Here is a 20,970-nt window from a genome sequence, read left to right as displayed (position 1 = left end):
CAGATGACCCATATACAATCCCAACCCAGATTTTATCAAGATAAACATTCTGACCAAATTTCATAAAGATTGGATGAAAACTGCGACCTCTATTGTCTACACAAGGTTTTTCTATTATTTGACCTATTATGTGACCTAGTTTTTGACCTAGTGACCTAGTTTTTTACCCCAGATTACCCAAATACAATCTAAACCCAGATTTCATAAAGATAAACATTCTGACCAAATTTCATAAAGATTGGATGAAAACTGTGACCTCTACTGTCTACACAAACAAATTGTTGACGGACGCACACACGCAAGCACACACAACGGACGCCAGACATCACACGGTCACATAAGCTCACCATGTCACTTCGTGACAGGTGAGCTAAAAAGTCAGTGTTCCTTATGGCAATTGCCGAAATTTCAACGCTAGATGTGTTCTTGTAACATATTAGATTTAACGAGATACAAAAGTTTTTATTTTTTGTGTGACATTATATATTCCATGGGAATTTCCTGCAAACACAGCCAAGTAAATCTCAAAATAAAATCAAAACAAGGGACAAAATTGTCACAAAACCAGGTTTTCATTGTGAAAAAAAATCTGATAAAGGGAGAAAACTCAAACTGAACTTTTGAAATGAACAAACAAAATTAACCCCCTTTGTAAGTTTGTTTTTTAAAAAAATCTATTTTTAGTCGTGGCGACCTTGACATTGGAGATATTGACGTGATTCTTTCGTGCGACACACCGTCCCATGATGGTGAACAAATGTGCCAAATGATTTTAAAATCTCACAATGAATGACATAGTTATGGCCAGGACAAGCTCATTTATGGCCATTTTTGACCTTTGAACTCAAAGTGTGACCTTGACCTTGGAGATATCGACGTAATTATTTCGCGTGACACACCGTCCAATGATGGTGAACAAATGTGCCAAATGATTTTAAAATCTGACAATGAACGACATAGTTATGGCCCGGACAAGCTTGTTCCGCCAGCCCGCCAGCCAGCCCGCCAGCCCGCCCGCATTCGCCAATCTAATAACCAGTTTTTTCCTTCGGAAAACCTGGTTAATAACTAACTGAAATCCATTACAAATTCCAAAACACTCTACAACAATGTCAACCACATTTCAATTTTAGGTGACACAAGTTTATTTAAGTTGTTCAGTTCATTGCAATGTTCACATGTTCTTTTGGTTTAGAGCGTAAGTGTATCATCAATATTCCTAATATCATTAACCCTTTGCATGCTGGGAAATTTGTCGTCTGCTAAAGTGTTGTCTGCTTAATTTCTAAAATTAGCATTTTCTTCGATTTTTTTTCAAAGAATACTATCAGAATAGCAAACAGTTTGGATTCTGTGGCGTCTCATCTGGATCCAAACTGTTTGCAAAGGCCTTCAAAATTTGGTTCCCGCACTGAAAGGGTTAAAATTGTTACACTAGTGTGTACATTTGTAACTCTATATATGTAAGATTACTACAGAAAGCGTGACAGATGGGGATTATTAAAAGAATATTTTGTATTGAATGTTTCACTGAGAAATTATAAATTTATCTTAACAGATCTTGGAAAAAGGAGTTTAGAAACAGTTAATGTTTTTTTTTTATATAGAAGTGCTCTGACATTTACATTGTATGGATATTAATTAAAATGCTACTTCAGTTCTGAGTTTCATACAACATACAATAACATGGCGATGCAACAAATTCAAGTTTTCTTGACCAGACTTAGCCCAATGCAATTTAAAGCTGGGTCTGCGCATGGGGTGGCACGATTTACCCAAATGCATCCAAATACACCCCCAAATACACCCAAATACGCCCAAAATACCCTCACCATGGGGTGGCACGATTTACCCAAATGCACCGAAATACACCCCCAAATACACCCAAATACGCTCAAAATACCCTAACCTAACCTTAACCCTAACCCTAACCTGCCAAAATTATGAGTCCATGTATTTGGGAATTTTGAGTGTATTTGGGTGTTTTTGGGGGTGTATTTGGGTGTATTTGGTGGTGTATTTGGGTGTATTTGGGTAAATCGTGCTGCCCTCTGAATGTAAGCTACCTACACACAACATTTCAGAGCGTTACCTCAGTCTAAACTTAAGTCAGTTCAACTTATAAACCCTTTTTCTACTTACATTAACCCTTTACCACTCTGATAAATATTTTGACGCATTTGTAGTCCATTTGGAAATTAAATTTAATTGAAGACCTTCCTTACTAGATTCAAGTTTTAAAGGTTTCATTTTCAACCCTTAGTTACTGATGAGCAGCAAACAGCATAAAACCTGAATAGACTGCGAGTTCCGCTTTCATGCTGGTAAAGTGCTAAAGCAATTTTCCCTTTGCTTCTTATGGGGGAAATTAGGGATTATGTGACATTGACCTTGAACCTGTTTGCAATAAAGACCGTCCAAAGCTATGGATCTCCATGTAAGATTGATATTTGCAATCTAAATCGAAGTTTCAGCAAAATTTGGTCCATGCCATCTGGAGTTATTCACCACAAACCCACTCTCTGGTACTGCTAGCCTGACAAATTCAACAAATAACTTTACATTCACTACAGAATTATATTACAAAATAATCCAATGGATTTCTCAGTTGATGAGTTTTTATGTCCTATTTCAACTAATTCTCCGCTATTTACAGCAGTATTCTCCTTGGTAATAATAAAAAGGTCATAGACTGGACGGACTTGTTTGTCATGAAGGAAAGAACAATCAAAATATTGTTGATTAAAAAAGCACATTTATTATAAAATGCCATAAGCAGATACAAATAGAACATATATATGCAAGTATAATCAAAATTGGAGTTATTGACCACAAACCAGCTGTTTGATGCCGCCAGGCTCACAATTTCAACAAATAGCTTTACATTCACTACATAATTATATACATTTTTTCAATAAAAGGGTGTTTTTCCTATTCAAACATTTTCTCAACAACATATTTATGTATTACTTGTTCTTACTGGTGGTGATGACAAGGTCATAGACCGGATGCACTCCTATGAGGTGAAGGCGATAACACTGAAACACAATATTGTTGATTGAAAAAGGGCATTGATTACAAAATGCCATGAAGTCGATACATTTAATAAAACAGATTCTTCTCTGAATGGTATAACAGGCATATAATATTAAGTAGGTGCGAGTGAAGGTACGTGAGTGCTGCAAATATTCCCACATGTTAGAAGTATAATGCAGATCATAGATCAGAATTACTCACTTAATATTTTAATTATCCTGTGCAAAACAGAAATAATTAGACAAGCAAATATGTAAAAAATACAACAAAATTGGCATATCAGGCATTGCAATCTTTTTTTGTTAACTACAAATGTTAATATTTGGAACTGTATAGCAATGATTTTTATTCCCACGCTTTTTGAAAAGTGTTGGATATTGTAGTTATCTCCGGCGTCCTTCTGTCTGTCCGTCCGTCCTGGCCACTATCTTCTCCTACACTATAAGCACTAGAACCTTGAAACTTACACACATGGTAGCTATGAGCATATGTGCGACCCTGCACTATTTGGAATTTGTATCTGACCCCTGGGTCAAAAGTTATGAGGGTTGGGGTGGGGCCGGGACAGAGATTTTCACTCATTTTTTTTATTTTACATAGGCCATAACTTGTGCAATATTGAAGATAGCAACTTGATATTTGGCATGCATCTGTATCTCATGGAGCTGCACATTTTGCCTGGTGAAAGGTCAAGGGCAAGGTCATCCTTCAAGGTCAAAGGTCAAAAAAACAAATCCAAGGGAAGTAATAGGCTTTAAAGGGAGGTAATTAATGAACTTGTTATTTTATTTTATTTTTTTAAATAAATCAAAGCGGCGCAGTAGGGGACATGTGTTTCTGACAAACACATCTCTTGTTTTATGTTATTTTACATTAACTTCTTCATTTCTACACCGATTTACTTCCAATTGATACTGAACATCTCTTATGACAATACGGTAAATCACAACTATGCATGGCCCCCATTACCAACCCTGGGGCGCCCCCTGGGTCAAACATGCAGCGTGGGGATACGCGTCGGCCTCTGCCACACCATTTCTAGTTTTGGAATTTTTTAAACTAAAATGTTATAATTTCGCATAATATTAATACTAGAAATTTGTCCCAGGGACTCGGATGCTCCCGCGAAATGTCACTGGACACAGAAAGGATTGTTGTTTAAAAAAGGCATAATGTGAATAGTTAACACAGCATGTATGTACCAGCCCTTTGTTACTGTTGCTACACATAAAGCATATTTCAACATGATTACATTGACCTTTAATAATTAGCCCCATAGCTGGTGCATAACATTGTGTTGAAGAAATAGAACTGACAATGACATGAATATCTATCACTATTACCTTGTAAGGACTTTGCACAAATTGTAAGTTTGAAATGTGACCTTGACCTTTATGGTTGTATCATGCATGTTACAAGTTTCATTGAAATGATGATAATCTGTGCCAATTTATTTCAAAACTGATAAATGAACAGTTTAAGACAATATGGGAACACTTACCCTGACTATTCAGATTATAATGGGAACATGCAAAAACATAAAGTGACCGCTATGAGCTATGGTGACATGGTTTTGCACACTGTGGGTTTTCTTCAAACGATAGTCATTTATGGCCATTGATAAAATGCACAGCACAGTAGGATCAAATGAAAATACATTTTCACTAAATGCAATTAGGAATATGTGAGAATTTTGATGCCCCCGGTAGGGTGGCATATAGCAGTTGAACTGTCCGTCCATCCGTCCGTCCGTCTGTCCGTCAACTTTAACATTGGACATAACTTTTGCAATATTGAAGATAGCAACTTGATATTTGCCATGCATGTGTATCTCATAAAGCTGCACATTTTAAGTGGTAAAACATCAAGGTCAAGGTCATCCTTCAAGGTCAAAAGTCAAAAAATACAATCCAAGGGAAGTAATAAGCTTTAAATGGGAGATTTCTAAACCTGCCAAATGATATATTGAAGTTTTATTTCAAAGCGGTGCAATAGGGGCATTGTGTTACAACATGTAGCGGATCCGTGGTCTAGTGGTAACACACTGGCTTCACAATCCAGAGATCGCTGGTTCGATCCCCCGCTGCACCTAACCTACTAACTCGTCTTTCGCATGAGACGTTAAACTGAGGTGCAGTGTACTAGGTGCTATACACCGGGCACTAAAAGACCCAGGGTCACCTCTGGAACGGGGTGTCTCCTGTATCTTGCACTATCCCCCATAACCAACTAACACGTCTTTCTGGGGGCGATGGCCATATGTAAGACAATCCCGGTGCACTCCATAAAAAAATAATGAAAAAAAAAGAAGGGCATTGTGTTTCTGACATACACATCTTTGTTTTTCCTGCAACACATGCCATTCATCGTAATGATATGATCATCATCAAAATCCCATAATGCACAACAAAGTTTTGATCAACTATCAACATACAACGAAAATGTGACGACCCCAGATCTCCGTTTTGACCTTGACCTTGGAGAAAGCATATCATCTTAATAGTTTGATCATCTTGCCAATTTATTTTCAAACCCATAATTCACAACAGAGCCCACGCACATATTATTCCCCATCCACACCAAACACACATGCACGCAATTAATACTAATTATGGTTACACTTAAGTTGCCTTTCTGCACGGATCATGACAGAGGAATAAAAACAAGAGCACCGCCTTGCGGGTGCAGACGGCTCATCTATTTTCTTTTTAAAGGTGAAGGGACTCTCAATTTCAATCACAAAGGAGGGAGGGGTGGAGTGAAGAGGGGTGTATAGTGTGGGGTGTGGACATTTATTACATTATCTTCCAAAAATGCGAAAAAAAATGCATTTTTTTTTTTTTGTTGTTCGGGGTGGGGGGGGGGGGGGTGGGGTGGAGGGGAGGGTATTCTTGGGTGCAATGGTTGGACGGTATTTCAAAAATAAAATAATAAAAATAAATATTTGTGTTTTTTAACCGTTTCCAAAAAAAAATTGGGGTGGGTGGGGTGGAGGGGGGGTATAGTGTGAGGGTGTAATGGTCATTTGTGAGATGATCTTAAAAAAAAAAAATAGGGGGGGATTCGGGGGGGGGGGGAGAGTCAAGGTCATTCAAAGGTCAAGGTAAAATTAAACTTGCCAGGTACAGTAACCTCATGATAGCATGAAAGTATTTGAAGTTTGAAAGCAATAGCCTTGATACTTTAGAAGTAAAGTGGATCGAAACACAAAATTTAACCATATATTCAAAGGGCCATAATTTTGTAAAAATGACAACCAGAGTTATGCAACTTGTCCTTTTACTGTTCCCTTATGATAGTTTGCGAGTGCTCCAAGTATGAAAGCAATATCTATGATACTTTAGGGGTAAAGTGGACCAAAACACAAAACTTAACCAAATTTTCACTTTTCTAAGTATAAAAAGGGCACATAATTCTGTCAAAATGCCAGTCAGAGTTACATAACTTTGCCTGCACAGTCCCCTTATGATAGTTAGTAAGTGTTGCAAGTATGAAAGCAATAGCTTTGATACTTAAGGAATAAAATGGACCTAAACACAAAACTTAACCAAAATTTTCAATTTTCTAAGTATAAAAAGGGCACATAATTCTGTCAAAATGCACACCAGAGTTATCTAACTTTGCCTGCCCAGGCCCGTCATGATAGTAAGTAAGTGTACCAAGTTTGAATGCAATAGCATTGATACTTTCTGAGAAAAGTGGACCTAAACGCAAAACTTAACCGGACGCCGATGCCAACGCCGACGCCAAGGTGATGACAATAGCTCATAATTTTTTTTCAAAAATAGATGAGCTAAAAATGCTTTAAAAAGTGTCATTAAGATAGGAAAAGTAAAAGTGTAGCAAAAGTGCATGCGCTGATGTAAATTGATGAATTTGTCTCAAGTAATCAGATAAAACATGTGTCATCTGTGTTGTTTTTTGTTTTTACTCTTTTCACCTTAAGATTTATTTAATGGCATCAGATGTTTCTTCTGGATGTACTTTTTAGACAAGAAATGTTGCTTTAGACTCTACTATTGTTCATTAAAGCCCCATGATAAACACTCAAATTCAAAGAATATTTCGTGAAATATTTCGTAAAATAAAGTTAGCCCATACAAAATCAGTGTTCCTTACAGCAATGGCCAAAATTTAAACGCAAGATGTGGTGTGATAACATAGAAGATACAAAATGCTTGTTTTTATTTTTGGTTTGACAATGTATTTCATGTGAATTTCCCCGCAAAATATTTTTTGATATTGAGTGTTTATGGGGCTTCAACTGGTTCATGAATACGCTAATAATTACTATTTTGTGGTTTAGTTGTTTTACCTCTGGGCACACTGTGCTGACATATAAATTACCATTTAAATTATCATGTTTATGTTGTTTACCAACAAAGAAAGTGATGGTTGTGATATGTTTATTTTGACTATACACATGACTTCCATTAAATTTGATTCAATCTAACCCATGGCACTTTATAACTATGTGCAATTTCCTTAAAGAATTATTTGCATTTCACTACTGCTATAATAGATTGAACAAATATTCATGAAAGCAAAATGCAAGATTTCAACATTTGTGTAATCTGTCAAAGTGTTCAAATAAAGCCATGTAATCATGAGGTAATGCCTATTTCACACGATCTTTTATTATATAATTCATTAATAGAATGTTCATTTTATTTTAATATTATCTTGGAAATAATGTATGAAATGATTTATCACATGCTTATACAGAGCTCCAGATAAGGGTCGTATTTTCGTAATTACGAATTATTTTCAAGTCCGTTACGGTACCATTAAGAATTACAAAATCAAGTTACGAATATTATTTTTACATTGGTTCGTATCAATTTGTATTGAGTTCTTTTTGCGTATTAAAGATCCTTGCGGTGCTTATATAGAATGGTTATCGGGTTTGTTTAACATAGCCCATTTTTTCCAATAAAAGCTGCGTGTACACCCCGGCGAAATGTTGTTCATGATTTCATGAACACTTCAAGCCAATCAAGAACTGTTCATGAACGGTTCTGAAAAAGTTCCTGAGCTTGGTTCATGAACTTTTGGACATGAACTGTTCTTAAGACATGTTCATGAACTGTTTATGAATAATTGTTGAACATTTCAAAGTTCATGAACAGTTCTTCATCTAACCATAAATACTTAGTGATGAACATTTCATGCACAAGTATTTCTAATGACTTTTCTGAGACAGACTTTAAGGATCCATCATGAATAATTCATGAATTCCTTTGTGCTAGATGTTTCATACATTTTTTTGAAAGTAATATTGAAATGTCTAGCATACAAATCTTGTAGATTTGTGAAACCTGTGAAGTTAGTATGAATATGCATAGTACTTTCACCACTGTAAGTTAGAGTTCTTGACCTGTTCTAGAGAATTTTAAGAACATTTGTACAAGAACTGTTCAAGAACTGCCTTCAGGAACACTTCAATGACTTTTTAAGGACCTTCCTGTTCTTGAATTATTCTTAAACTATTCTTGAACACTTTAAGAACTTTTTTGAACAACATGTTTCCTTCTGATGTTCTTAAACAGGTCTACACAATGTTTTTGAACGTATGATGGACTTTTTAAGAATCCAATATGTTCTTAAAAGGATCTGTCATTGTTCTTGGAAGACTTAAAAGACAAGTTTAAGAACATTTTAAGGACATCTTATTTCAAGAACAGTTTAAGATGATATCAAGAACTCAATGTACATTGCATTGCTGTTTTTACAAAGAAAGAATATTGTGTGCACAGGAAGTTGAAACGGAAGTCACATGGTTTATGTTATATTTGAAAATGTAAGTCTTTAATAAATTACCGGCTGAACTGATCAGCCATTGGTTCCATTTCAAGTTCTTTGGCACTGTAAGTGTAACCATTTCAGGGAAACCATTGATTAGTAAATGATTCTTGAACTGAAAATGAGACTATTCATAATCTTTTCAATACATGAATTATTCATGAACATATAGTGCAAAGTTGTATTATGAAATTTAAAGAGTATTATCAAACCACTTGTATCTCAGTTTTTAGTGTTATATTTAAATTATTGTTATATGTTGCTATCAATATGTTAAGTGCTAATACAAGACTTCTTCTTATCCTGACCTGTTTGTTGAGCTTTAGTAACATTTATGATAACCTTTGCATAAATTGACAAATTCTTGTTCATGAATAGTTCATGAACACTTCATGCCACCTCAGTTCATGAACTCTTGAAGAACTATGGTTAATGAACTATTCACTTACAGTTCGTGAACAGAAAATGAGCCATTGACAAATAGAAGGAAAATGTTCATGAACTGTTCGTGAACAGCAAAACCCTGAAGAATTTTTCAAGAATTGTGTTGTTCATGAACTGTTCAAGAACACTTCATGCCATTGATGTTCATGAATAGTTCATGAACATTTCATGCCATAATGGTTCAAGAATAGTTCATGAACACTTCATGCCACACGGGTTCAAGAATAGTTCATGAACACTTCATGCCATAAGGGTTCAAGAATAGTTCATGAACACTTCATGCCATTTGGTTTCAAGAATATTTCATGAACACTTCATGCCATTAGTGTTCATGAACAGTTCATGAACTAAAATGTCAAGAACTTTTCACAGACATGGCTCATTTTCTGTTCACGAACTATTCATGAACAATTCATGAACTCAGTTCATGAACAGTTCATGAACTGTTCACGAATTATTCGTGAACTGCAGAACAACATTTCGCAGGGGAGTTAATCTGTCAAAATACAATGGCGGCGCCCAGAGAGTGTCCTAAAAACTGCAAAGCGTGCAAAAACACGCTTTTAACATATTGTACGCAAAGTGAGCTGAAGTTGAATGTTAAGAAAGACGTTATAGAAAAAATCTTATACGATGTTGTATGTTCAGTTGCCGACACAGTCGGAAAAGCTATATAAAAAAAACACGACACGACGGGTCCATTAAACTTTAAAAAAAACATTGAACGAGTGGAAGGGACAATTCCCGTGGCTAATCGTTGAAAAGATTGAAGAGGAGACACATTTGAATTGTGAAATATGTAAAAATATATCGAAGGCATGCAATCTAAGCACAGTTTGAGCATATGAAGGTATTTGAAAAATAAAATTGCATAATACTGAATAGACACTGTTGAACTCATATAAATAAAGTTGCTAGTATGTTTATTTTGATTTTTTGCATGAAAATAATCATTATTATTTATTTTTAGGTCATTTAGAAAAGTTAAGAATTATTTTCCAAAACTTAGTACTAACGTTAAGAATAAATTTCAGAGTTAAGAATTCTTTTTTACAAGAGGGCCATGATGGCCCTGAATCGCTCACCTGACTCATTAAGATCAGATGAAAACTATGACCTCTATTGTCTACACAATGTTTTTCTATGATTTGACCTAGTGACCTAGTTCCTGACTCTAGATGACCCAAATACAATCCCAATCCAGATTTCATCAAGATAAACATTCTGACAACAGTTCATAAATATTGGATGAAAACTGTGACCTCTATTGTCAACACAAGGTTTTTCTATTTATTTGACCTAGATTTTTACCCCAGATGACCCAAATACAATCCCACCCAGATTTCATCAAGAATTCTGACCAAATTTCATAAAGGTTGGATGAAAACTGTGATCTCTAATGTCTACACAAGGTTTTTCTATTATTTGACCTAGTGACCTAGTTTTTGACCCCAGATGACCCAAATAAAATCCCAACCCAGATTTCATCAAGATAAACATTCTGACCAAATTTCATAAAGATTGGATGAAAACTGTGACCTCTATTGTCTACAGAAGGTTGTTCTATTATTTGACCTAGTGACCTTGTTTTTGACCCCAGATGACCCAAATACAATCCCAAACCGGATTTCATCAAGATAAACATTTTGACCAAATTTCATCAAGATTGGATGCAAACTGTGACCTCTACTGTCTACACAAACAAATTGTTGACGGACGGACGCACGTACACACGCAGGCACGCACAACGGACGCCGGACATCACACGATCACATAAGCTCACCGTGTCACTTCATGACAGGTGACCTAAAAATATGTGTCGGAGATAAACATGAACAGTTGTGGTTAAAATCCCATAGAAACAAGGGCTGTTTGTAAAACATGCATGCCCCCCTATATGGGTTTTAAGTTGTAGTAGCAGCCATTGTGTGAATACGTTTGTTGTCACTGTGAATGGTGGTGGTGGTGGTGGTTGTGGTGGTGGTGGTGGCGTAGTAGTAGTAGTAATAGTAGTAGTAGTAGTAGTAGTAGTAGTAGTAGTAGTAGTAGTAGTAGTAGTAGTAGTAGTAGTAGTAGTAGTAATAGTAGTTGTAGTAGTAGTAGTCGTAGTAGTAGTAGTAGTAGTAGTAGTAGAAGTAGTAGTAGTAGTAGGAGTAGTTCAGTTGAAGTAGTAGTAGAGTAGTGTAGTCTTAGAGTAGTGGTAGTAGTAGTTAGTAGTTAGTGTAGAAGTAGTAGTGGTAAAAAGTGTTAGTAGTAGTGGCAGTAGTAGTGAGAAGGTGGTGGTGGTGGTGGTGGTGGAGGTGGGGTGGTGGTGGTGGTGTGGGGATGGTGGGGTGGTTGTGGTGGTGGTGGTGGTGTTGGTGGTGGTGGTTGTGGTGGTGGTGGTGGTGGTGATGGTGGTGGTGGTTGGTGGTGGTGGTGGTGGTGCAGTAGTAGGTAGTAGGTCCTAGAGTAGTGTAGTAGTAGTAGTAGTAGTAAGTCAGTAGTAGTAGTTAGTAGTCGTAGTAAGTAGTAGTGCGTCGTAGTAGTAGAAGTAGAAGTAGTAGTAGTCGTAGTAGTAGTAAGAAGTAGTAGTAGTAGTATAGTAGTATAGTAGTAGTAGTAGTAGTAGTAGTAGTAGTAGTAGTAGAGTAGTAGTAATAGTAGCAGTAGCAGAAGCAGTAGCAGCATTACAAGACCAATACTTAAGAATGATCAAATGGGAAAAGGTAACCTAGCACTGGCAGTAAATATGGGGCTCATTTACAGGTCAGATTTGGAATCTCTGCTGTAAAATGAGATTTTGAATGAATTAAAGGGAGGCAATTCTGTAATAAAAAGAACATGCATAAACCGTAGTTGTTTCCCTTGTTTGAACCATGCTAAATCCTTACAAGTTTGGAAAGAATTGGATAAAAATTTGGACTTTATTGCATAAACACCATTTTCTCAATTCAAGGGGAGGTAATTCTGTACTTCATGGACCAATAATGCTCATTTTTTGTAGGATTTGTGTCCTCATTGATATAAAGACACTGTGCAAATTTGGAAAGGATCGGACAAAAAATATGGAAGATTTTTTAAAGTTTTCACAAAATAGGCAAAAACGAATAAACATGCAAAGTTCAAAGAGCTCCTGCGGCCATGTTTTTTGACGAATCAAATTTCTTTGAACAACTTTTTCAGGGGAGCCTTCAAAGGTCATCCCTGTGAAATTTTTTGAAAATCTGATGAGCGGTTTCTGACAAGAAGATTTTTAAAGGTTTTTACCATATATGGTCATGGCGGCCATCTTGGTTATGCAATCAAATTTTTTTAAACAATTCTTTTGTCCCATGACCTAGGGATGCTCCACATGAAATTTAGTTGAAATTGGCTCAATGGTTTAGTAGAAGAAGATGTTTACAAATTGTTTACAGACAGACAGACGGACGGACGGACGGACGGACGGACGCCGGACGCTGAGTGATCACAATAGCTCACCTCCAGCTATCGCTCAGGTGAGCTAAAAATCTGGTAGTAACGTTAAGAATTTCACAAAACCTTATCTGGGGCTCTGCTAATAATACAATGTTTTCTATGTACTTAAACAATTACATTTTTTTTTATATTTAACATGTGAAATAATAGCTTTTGGAGCGTTTTTTACTAATTGCATCTTATTATGTAATGTTATTTTTCTGAAATGTGATTGCAAAGCCAAGTGATGTCATTTAAGTCAATATTTATTTTCTTTGCTTATTCAAAAGCACATAATACAAAGATCTGGCATTGATGGTCATTTCAGATTTACTTATTCATCCAGATAATTTTTAGTACGCTTGCCTAAGGCTCCCTTTGTTACAAAACTCCCAATGTCATTTGACAAAACAAGGTATAAAATGATAACTCGTGTCAGATCCTGTTTTTCACATAGTGATAGTAATCAGGACCCAGTTCACAAACCTTGTTAGCCCCAAGCTTTTTGAAAAGCGAGAGGATATTGTGGTTATCTCGGCCGTCTGTCCATCTGTCCGTCCGTCCTGGCCACTATCTCCTCCTACACTATAAGCACTAGAACCTTGAAACTTACACTCATGGTAGCTATGAGCTTATGTGCGACCCTGCACTATTTGGAATTCTGATCTGACCCCTGGGTCAAAAGTAATGGGGGTTGGGGCGGGGCCAGGTCAGATATTTTCACTCATTTTTTATTTTACATTAACTTCTTCATTTCTGCACCAATTTACTTCAAATTGATACTGAACCTCTCTTATGACAAAACGGTCAATCTCAACTATGCAGGGCCCCATTACCAACCCTGGGGCGCCCAGCCCACATAGACCACACTTACCTAAAATTGTCTTTTACTATAATTTCTTCATTTCCACACCGATTCACTTCAAATTGATACAGAAATTCTCTTATGACAATACGGTCAATCTCAACTATGCATGACAATATGGTCAATCTCAACTATGCATGGCATCATTACCAACCCTGGGGCGCCACACCCACATAGGCCACACCCACCCAAAATTGCCTTTTACTATAACTTCTTCATTTCTACACTGATTTACTTCAAATTGATACTGAACCTTTCTTATGACAGTACGGTCAATCTCAACTATGCATGGCCCCATTACCAACCCTGGGGCGCCCCACACACATAGACCACACCCACCCAAAATTGTCATTTACTATAATTTCTTCATTTCTACACAGATTTACTTCAAATTGATACTGAAACTCTCTTATGACAATACAGTCAATCTCAACTATGCATGGCCCCATTACCAACCCTGGGGCACCCCACCCACATAGGCCACACCCACCCAAAATTGCCTTTTACTATAACTTCTTTATTTCTACACTGATTTACTTCTTATTGATACTGTTTACTTCTCTTATGACAATACGGTCAATCTCAACTATGCATGGCCCCATTACCAACCCTGTGGCGCCCCGCCCAAATAGGCCACACCCACCCAAAATTGCCTGTTACTATAATTTCTTCATTTCTACACCGATTCACTTCTAATTGATACTGAACTAATCTAATCACAATACGGTCAATCTCAACTAGGCATGGCCCCATTACCGACCCTGGTGCGCCCCTGGGTCAAACATGCGGTGTGGGGATATGCGTCGGCCTCTACTGCGCCATTTCTAGTTCTTACTAATTTAAGAATAAATGCCTTTAGCCAACTAAATTTAAATGATTAAAGTTGATATTAATATTTTAAAGTTGATTGTATTGTTCAAAGTAGTATTTATATTGTTCTGCATCAAATTAAATTTTTTATTAAAGTTTTAAATATTTTATTACTAAAATAATTCACACATTATTTTACTAGATTTGCGACACCTTAAGGGTTTCGCGGGATGGAATGAGTCTGGAGATCAAATCAAATTGAAAACCGATTATTTTGAAAAAAAAATGGCATGAAAAAAATTAAATTACCAAAAACAATTCGGTACGAAAAAAAATTTGAGTATGAAAAAAAAATGATACGAACCAAAAAATTGGGTACAAAAAAAAGGGCACGAAAAAATGGGTACCAAAAAAATGGGAACAAAAAAATATTGGGTTCGAAATTATTATTTTTTAAATGTATGAACGAAATATATTTCGGTTTGAAAAAAAATTTGGGTACGAAAAAAAAATATGCCAGAAAAATGTGGGAACAAATAAAATTTTGGTATGAAAACAACATTGTACGAAACAAATTTGCATACAAACAAATATGTGGGTACGAAAAAAAAAAATTGGGTACGAAAACAAAAATGGGTACAAAAAAATAGGGTACGAAAAAAATAAGGGTACAAAAAACTATTTGAGTACGAAAAATATGGATATAATTACAAAAATTGGATACGAAAAAAAATTGGGGTACGAACAAATTTGGGTACAAAAAAAATAGGGTACAAACAAAATTAGGGTACAAAAAACTATTTGGGCACGAACAAAATGGTTACGAATAAAAATTTGGGTACGAAACAAATTTTGGTACGAAAAAAATGGGTAAGAAAAAAATGTGTACGAAAAAAAATTTGTAGGAAAACATTTGGGTACGAAAAAAATTTGGTATGAAAAACATTTGAGTTGGAAAAAAAATAGGTACGAAAAAGAAATTGGGTACGAAAAAAATGGGTACAATTTTTTTTTGAGTACGAACAAAAAATTTGGTACAAAAAATTTGGGTACGAAAAATTTGGGTACGAAAAACATTTGGGTACGAAAAAAGTTCTTACAAATTTTTTTTGGGTACGAACAAATTTGGGTATGAAAAAAATTTTGGTACGAAAAAAATGGGTAAGACAAAAATGTGTACGAAAAAACTTTGGTAGGAAAACATTTGGGTACGAAAAAAATTCTTACAAATTTTTTTTGGGTACAAACAAATTTGGGTATGAAAAACATTTGGGTATGAAAAAATGGGCGCAAAAAAAAATTTGGGTACGAAAAAAATTGGGTACCCAAAAAATTTGGGTATGAAAAAAAATGGGTATGAAAAAAATAGGTACACAAAAATTCTGGTCCATACACATTTCAAATTTCAGCACAAGTGTTTGGCCAGTTTTCAAAACACTCAAATCGCGGCTATACCCAGTGGAGCTTTATGAATTTTAGTCGCCATTATCATTCGTTCAATTGAACGTCATCAATAGATGATGTCAATATAGCACTCATTCCATACTATTTGAACAAGCGGGCTAATAAGCAAATCCTGGTAAAACTCACATAACCCTTTACCACTAAGATACGTATTTTCACGCATTTGTAGTCCCTTAGAAAGTTATATTAAATTTAATTAAGACCTTTCTTACTAGAGACTTAAGATTCAAGTTTTTCAGGCTTCATCTCAAAACCTTAGATACTGAGATGAGCAGCAAACAGCATAGCCATTTTCACTTTGGTTTAAAGTGGGAAAGGGTTAAGAATGTTCAGGAATAGAGGCCAGGCTTATACATCTACAAACATTATTTGAGTCCAGTTTAAGAAATGTACTTCATATTCTGCTTGTATTATAAAAATGAGTATGGAAATTATTTGAAAACTACAAAATATAAACATAAATTTCACTCTTCACGAAGAACTTGTGGTGTAAGTTAAGTTTAGTTAATGCAAACTGAATTAAATTTGTACTTTATGCTCGACAAGTTTAAAAGATGTCAAATATTTATCTATGTGAGCATAATTATGTAATTTAGGCATATGGCGTTTCTGATATGTTGTCCCCCTATCCACTGGGAGATAATAGATTTTATCCTAACAGTGTGAGTGTTCTTTAGATCCTCCCAAGACACCTGAAGTACTGTTTCTACCAAAGAAAATGACTCAATATGGTTTCAATAAGCCTATGTCTTTCTATGCAATCCAGACGAAATAAATAGATTTAAACTTAAACTTAAACACACATTTTTATGGCATACTGTGATCCTTTTGACCTTTCAGTGGTGAGTGTCGGGTGAGGTCACTGAAAATGGCAGCAAAAACATGTAAGTGTGACCTTGACCTTATGAAGGCTTAACTGACTTTTGCACATTATCTACATGACATAAATATCTTAATTAGCTTAACATTTTAGTCATTTTTAATGACAACTGCATATAGGCTACAGGAGAAATTGTAATGCAGTAAAGGGGATTGGGGCCAGAGGTGATCCCCCCATGACATAAATTTTATTTAATAAGAATGTCTCTGCTGCAGTTTGGTTGCCATTTATGCCATGTTTTAGCACATCATTCTCTACTGATAAATTTGATTCAAAATCTACAATGTCACAGAGTATGATTGTGAGGTTAATTGATCAAATTTACTAGAAGTTTACAAACACGTTTGAATTACTCAAACGCATGTTTGATTTTAAATTATTTACAAACATTCTTAACAGTATCACAGAAATTAAAGGAAGTGTCCTGATCGAGTCTTAGTAACACAGCGGTTTTTATAGAAATAAAGAGGAGATTAGAGGGAATTTATTATGTTAACATGATTAACATTCACTTGAAGTTAAGACCAAAAATGACAGTAATACGCGACGCAAAGTAACAACAATCAAATGATTATGTTCCATTATTGCTTCAATGATGATGCCCCCTCCTTAACTTTGCAGGGATTTATCAATTACATTACCAATCCCCACTAAAGAAGACAAAATATGACAAACTGACAAACTTCATAAATCGTGTTCCTTTTTTAAAATGAGTAACTGAGTATCTCCATAGACAAGCAGTGAAATGCACTTTACCGATTCACGTTTTACGCCGAACTTTTACACTCATTATTGTTGACCAATTTCCTTGATCATAAGTTGCAAGTCAGACAGTGAATCATCCACAAGACAAATTGAACAACTAATACAGTTGAGCCATTCTTCAAAAGCCAAGTGGTTTCAAGTACGCAGGCGCATACTCCGTGTGCCACAACACTACTCCGTGTGCCACAACGCATACTCCGTGTACCACAACGCATACTCCGTGTGCCACAACGCATACTCAGTGTGCCACAACGCATACTCCGTGTGCCACAATGCATACTCCGTGTGCCACAACGCATACTCCGTGTGCCACAACGCATACTCCGTGTGCCACAACGCATACTCCGTGTGCCACAACGCATACTCCGTGTGCCACAACGCATACTCTGTGTGCCACAACGCATACTCTGTGTGCCACAACGCATACTCAGTGTGCCACAACGCATACTCCGTGTGCCACAACGCATACTCCGTGTGCCACAACGCATACTCCGTGTGCCACAAGGCATACTCCGTGTGCCACAAGGCATACTCCGTGTGCCACAACGCATACTCCGTGTGCCACAAGGCATACTCCGTGTGCCACAACGCATACTCCGTGTGCCACAACGCATACTCCGTGTGCCACAACGCATACTCTGTGTGCCACAACGCATACTCTGTGTGCCACAACGCATACTCTGTGTGCCACAACACATACTCCGTGTGCCACAACACAAGCATATAATATCATGGTACTACTCTCTTGTTCAATCCTCCGAAAATCTGTACAAATATTCACTGATGTAATGCAGGCGCAATATTTTGTAAGGTTAGACATATTTAGAATATTTTACCCACTTGAAACGATTTTGCAATAAGAATTATAGTCACGATTCTGAAGATTATGTATAAAGTGTCTGAGAAACAAGACTGATTTTCTGTAGATTAATTATGAGTCTGCGTTTTCTTTCAAGAGACGTCTGATATTTCGTCCAAACAATTGTGGTATTCGGTAACAAAGACATTTTATAAAACATGGGAATTTATAGAAATTGGTCTAAGATCATAGCAACCAAACAACACCTGGGTCCGAATTCAGCAACCATTGTCAAAGCTCTATATCTATGTCTAAGTGGTAATTGTGGTGGTATTAATCACTTCCAGTGATAGCTGTATTTAACTTATGTTAAAGTCACCAGCAACATTAATGTATCAAAGTCTGCCACATGCCGCAAAAATAAAAATAAACCAAAATAAACCTTTTCTATATATATTTTAATTCATCTCATAGAGCAATGCCAGTGGAATGCTGATTACAAGTTTGATATAAGAATTCTGAAAAGAGGAACATTTGTAATCAGATTATTGAAAGAGAAAAGTTTGAAATAAAAAAACTACAATTAATAATGATGGAAATCGTGACTAATGGATCAATTGGAGACTGCTTTATCTCAACAGGATTGGGTTAGAATTATCACAGAAATTATTCTATATCATGTAGAATATTTGTTTGAATAAGTAAAATGTACCTAAATTTTAATAGCCTTGCAAGAATTCTGTAGAAATTGGCTTATTAACTGGAGAATTATTAGGTGCCTGTCCCAGTGGTGTCATAAATAACTCCAGATCTGTTGAAAATATATATGTTGAGTAATAGTTCACATTATGTGATCGTTGAACAGGACCAACTCCGGCTTGTTCGCAAAAAGTACAATATGATTGTTGGAACTTAAAAGTGAAATGAGTTCATATGTTAAAAAACACTGTGAAAAAATGCAGAAGAATTTACCCAACAAAATATTATAGTGATATAAAGACAACTATTTTGTTTCTTAAATGGTCCCCAGTCCCCATCCCCAATACATATAAAGTAGCAATGATTTAAATAAGAACAGCAATTATTCATACCTTGATGTTATTGGTGACTAGAAATTCAGAAAAAAGCATCCTTTTTTATCGACCTTAAACTCTTAATCTCACAAATGCTCTATAATACCAGTACAATAAACAAATCTTAAATATCCAACCATTCATGGTGGTCAAAAAAGTGAGATACTGCATTGCAGAGTGGATAAAACTCCATCCCAATAGGATATCACAGAAATTATTTGACATCATGAAGAATATGTGGTTTAATATGTGAAATGTACTTAAATCTGAATAGGCCTTTCTAAAATTAAGTACGATGGCTTATAACTGGACTATGGTTTAGTGCCTAACCAAAACAACCCAGTAGTGTCGTAAATAACTCTAGGTCTGTTGAGAATATAGAGCATAATATAGTAATAGTAGATTCACATTGTAAATTGTATGAATATCAAACAAGTGGCATGATGGAATTTGCTTAAAGAACAATAAATATAATTGTGCAAACTTATTTTTAACTGTCAAATAATGCAAAAGTATTACCAAACAATGTTACATTGATTTAATTAGAATTATGTTGTTTTTTAATTATTTTCTCCACTGCCCCTCCCTCCCTTCCAATAAAAATTACGATTTTTATATTTTTACCTTCAAGCAGCAATATCTCAGAACTATAAACCTTGTTGTGTTTTTATTAACTTTACCTGGTAACTAGACATTAAGAAAATATTTTCATCTGAAATCAACCTTCCCACAAACACACACCTGCTAACCAGTATAAGTAACAATCTTATATTGTTACTTATATCTATTATATATATAAACTAAACAAACTGAAATGGGAACCATATTCTTTGTATTTTCTGGTGACACACACATAATTGTTCTCTTATACTGTAAGCCTATGACTGCAATATTTTCATGGCCAATCATACGTTCAGTTAACACTAGGTCAGGTCTATAATCAAAGAAAATAAGAAATGCATGTTATCTTATATACTACTCAACACCTTACATAAATGAATCAATTATTTGAAAACCATGAATCATTTAATGTCAACTGAAACTTAGCTCACAAAAAACAACATATGAAGCCTAGAAAATCTCAAAATAAAATCAAAATAACTTACTCAACTGTATTACGCAATCCGAATACTCCACTAAAATGTCTACCACATTTCATTCTAAAGTGACACAGATTTCAAAGATAATGCTCCAAGTGTTAAAACCGCATTGCAAATATAAGGGTCTACCAAATGCAGTCTGTTTACATAAACATTTAAGTTCTCAATTGTATTCCTCGCTTGTTTATAACCACTGAAGCGCATATTAGACTGTCACAAAATCCAAGTATATAATCCATCAAGATCTTCCCATGCTTTGGTTCATTAAAATACCGTTTTGCACAATTTAAACCACAAACTATGATCTATCTGTTAACTTACTAAGTAAAAGTCTTGTACTTCTCATTCAAATTAACTTATTTGCTTTTCGTGAAAATTGATTTAAAATAGAGCATGCAGTAATAGTCAATTACGCTTAACTACCTTAAATTATGTAATGGAATCCACTTAAGGATTATAAGATATTGAAGACATGACCTGTTTGTAAAGAATGT

The 20,970-nt window shown here is 35.6% G+C and overlaps 1 protein-coding gene across 1 annotated transcript in view; it reads right to left on the bottom strand.

Moving 5' to 3' along the window:
- Positions 1-20,716, bottom strand: part of LOC127854599 (melatonin receptor type 1B-like) — an 87,266-nt gene extending 66,550 nt beyond the window's left edge. Inside the window, exon 1 of the mRNA XM_052389662.1 lies at positions 20,483-20,716. The gene's annotated coding sequence lies outside the window, so the exon portion shown is untranslated. The remainder of the gene's footprint in view (positions 1-20,482) is intronic.
- Between the last annotated feature and the right edge of the window lie 254 nt (positions 20,717-20,970).

This window comes from Dreissena polymorpha, chromosome 13 (genome assembly GCF_020536995.1).
Source record: "Dreissena polymorpha isolate Duluth1 chromosome 13, UMN_Dpol_1.0, whole genome shotgun sequence".
NCBI classification, from domain to species: Eukaryota; Metazoa; Mollusca; class Bivalvia; order Myida; family Dreissenidae; genus Dreissena; species Dreissena polymorpha.
Note: the sequence above shows the minus strand (reverse complement) of the source record. Positions and strands in the feature narration are given on the sequence as shown.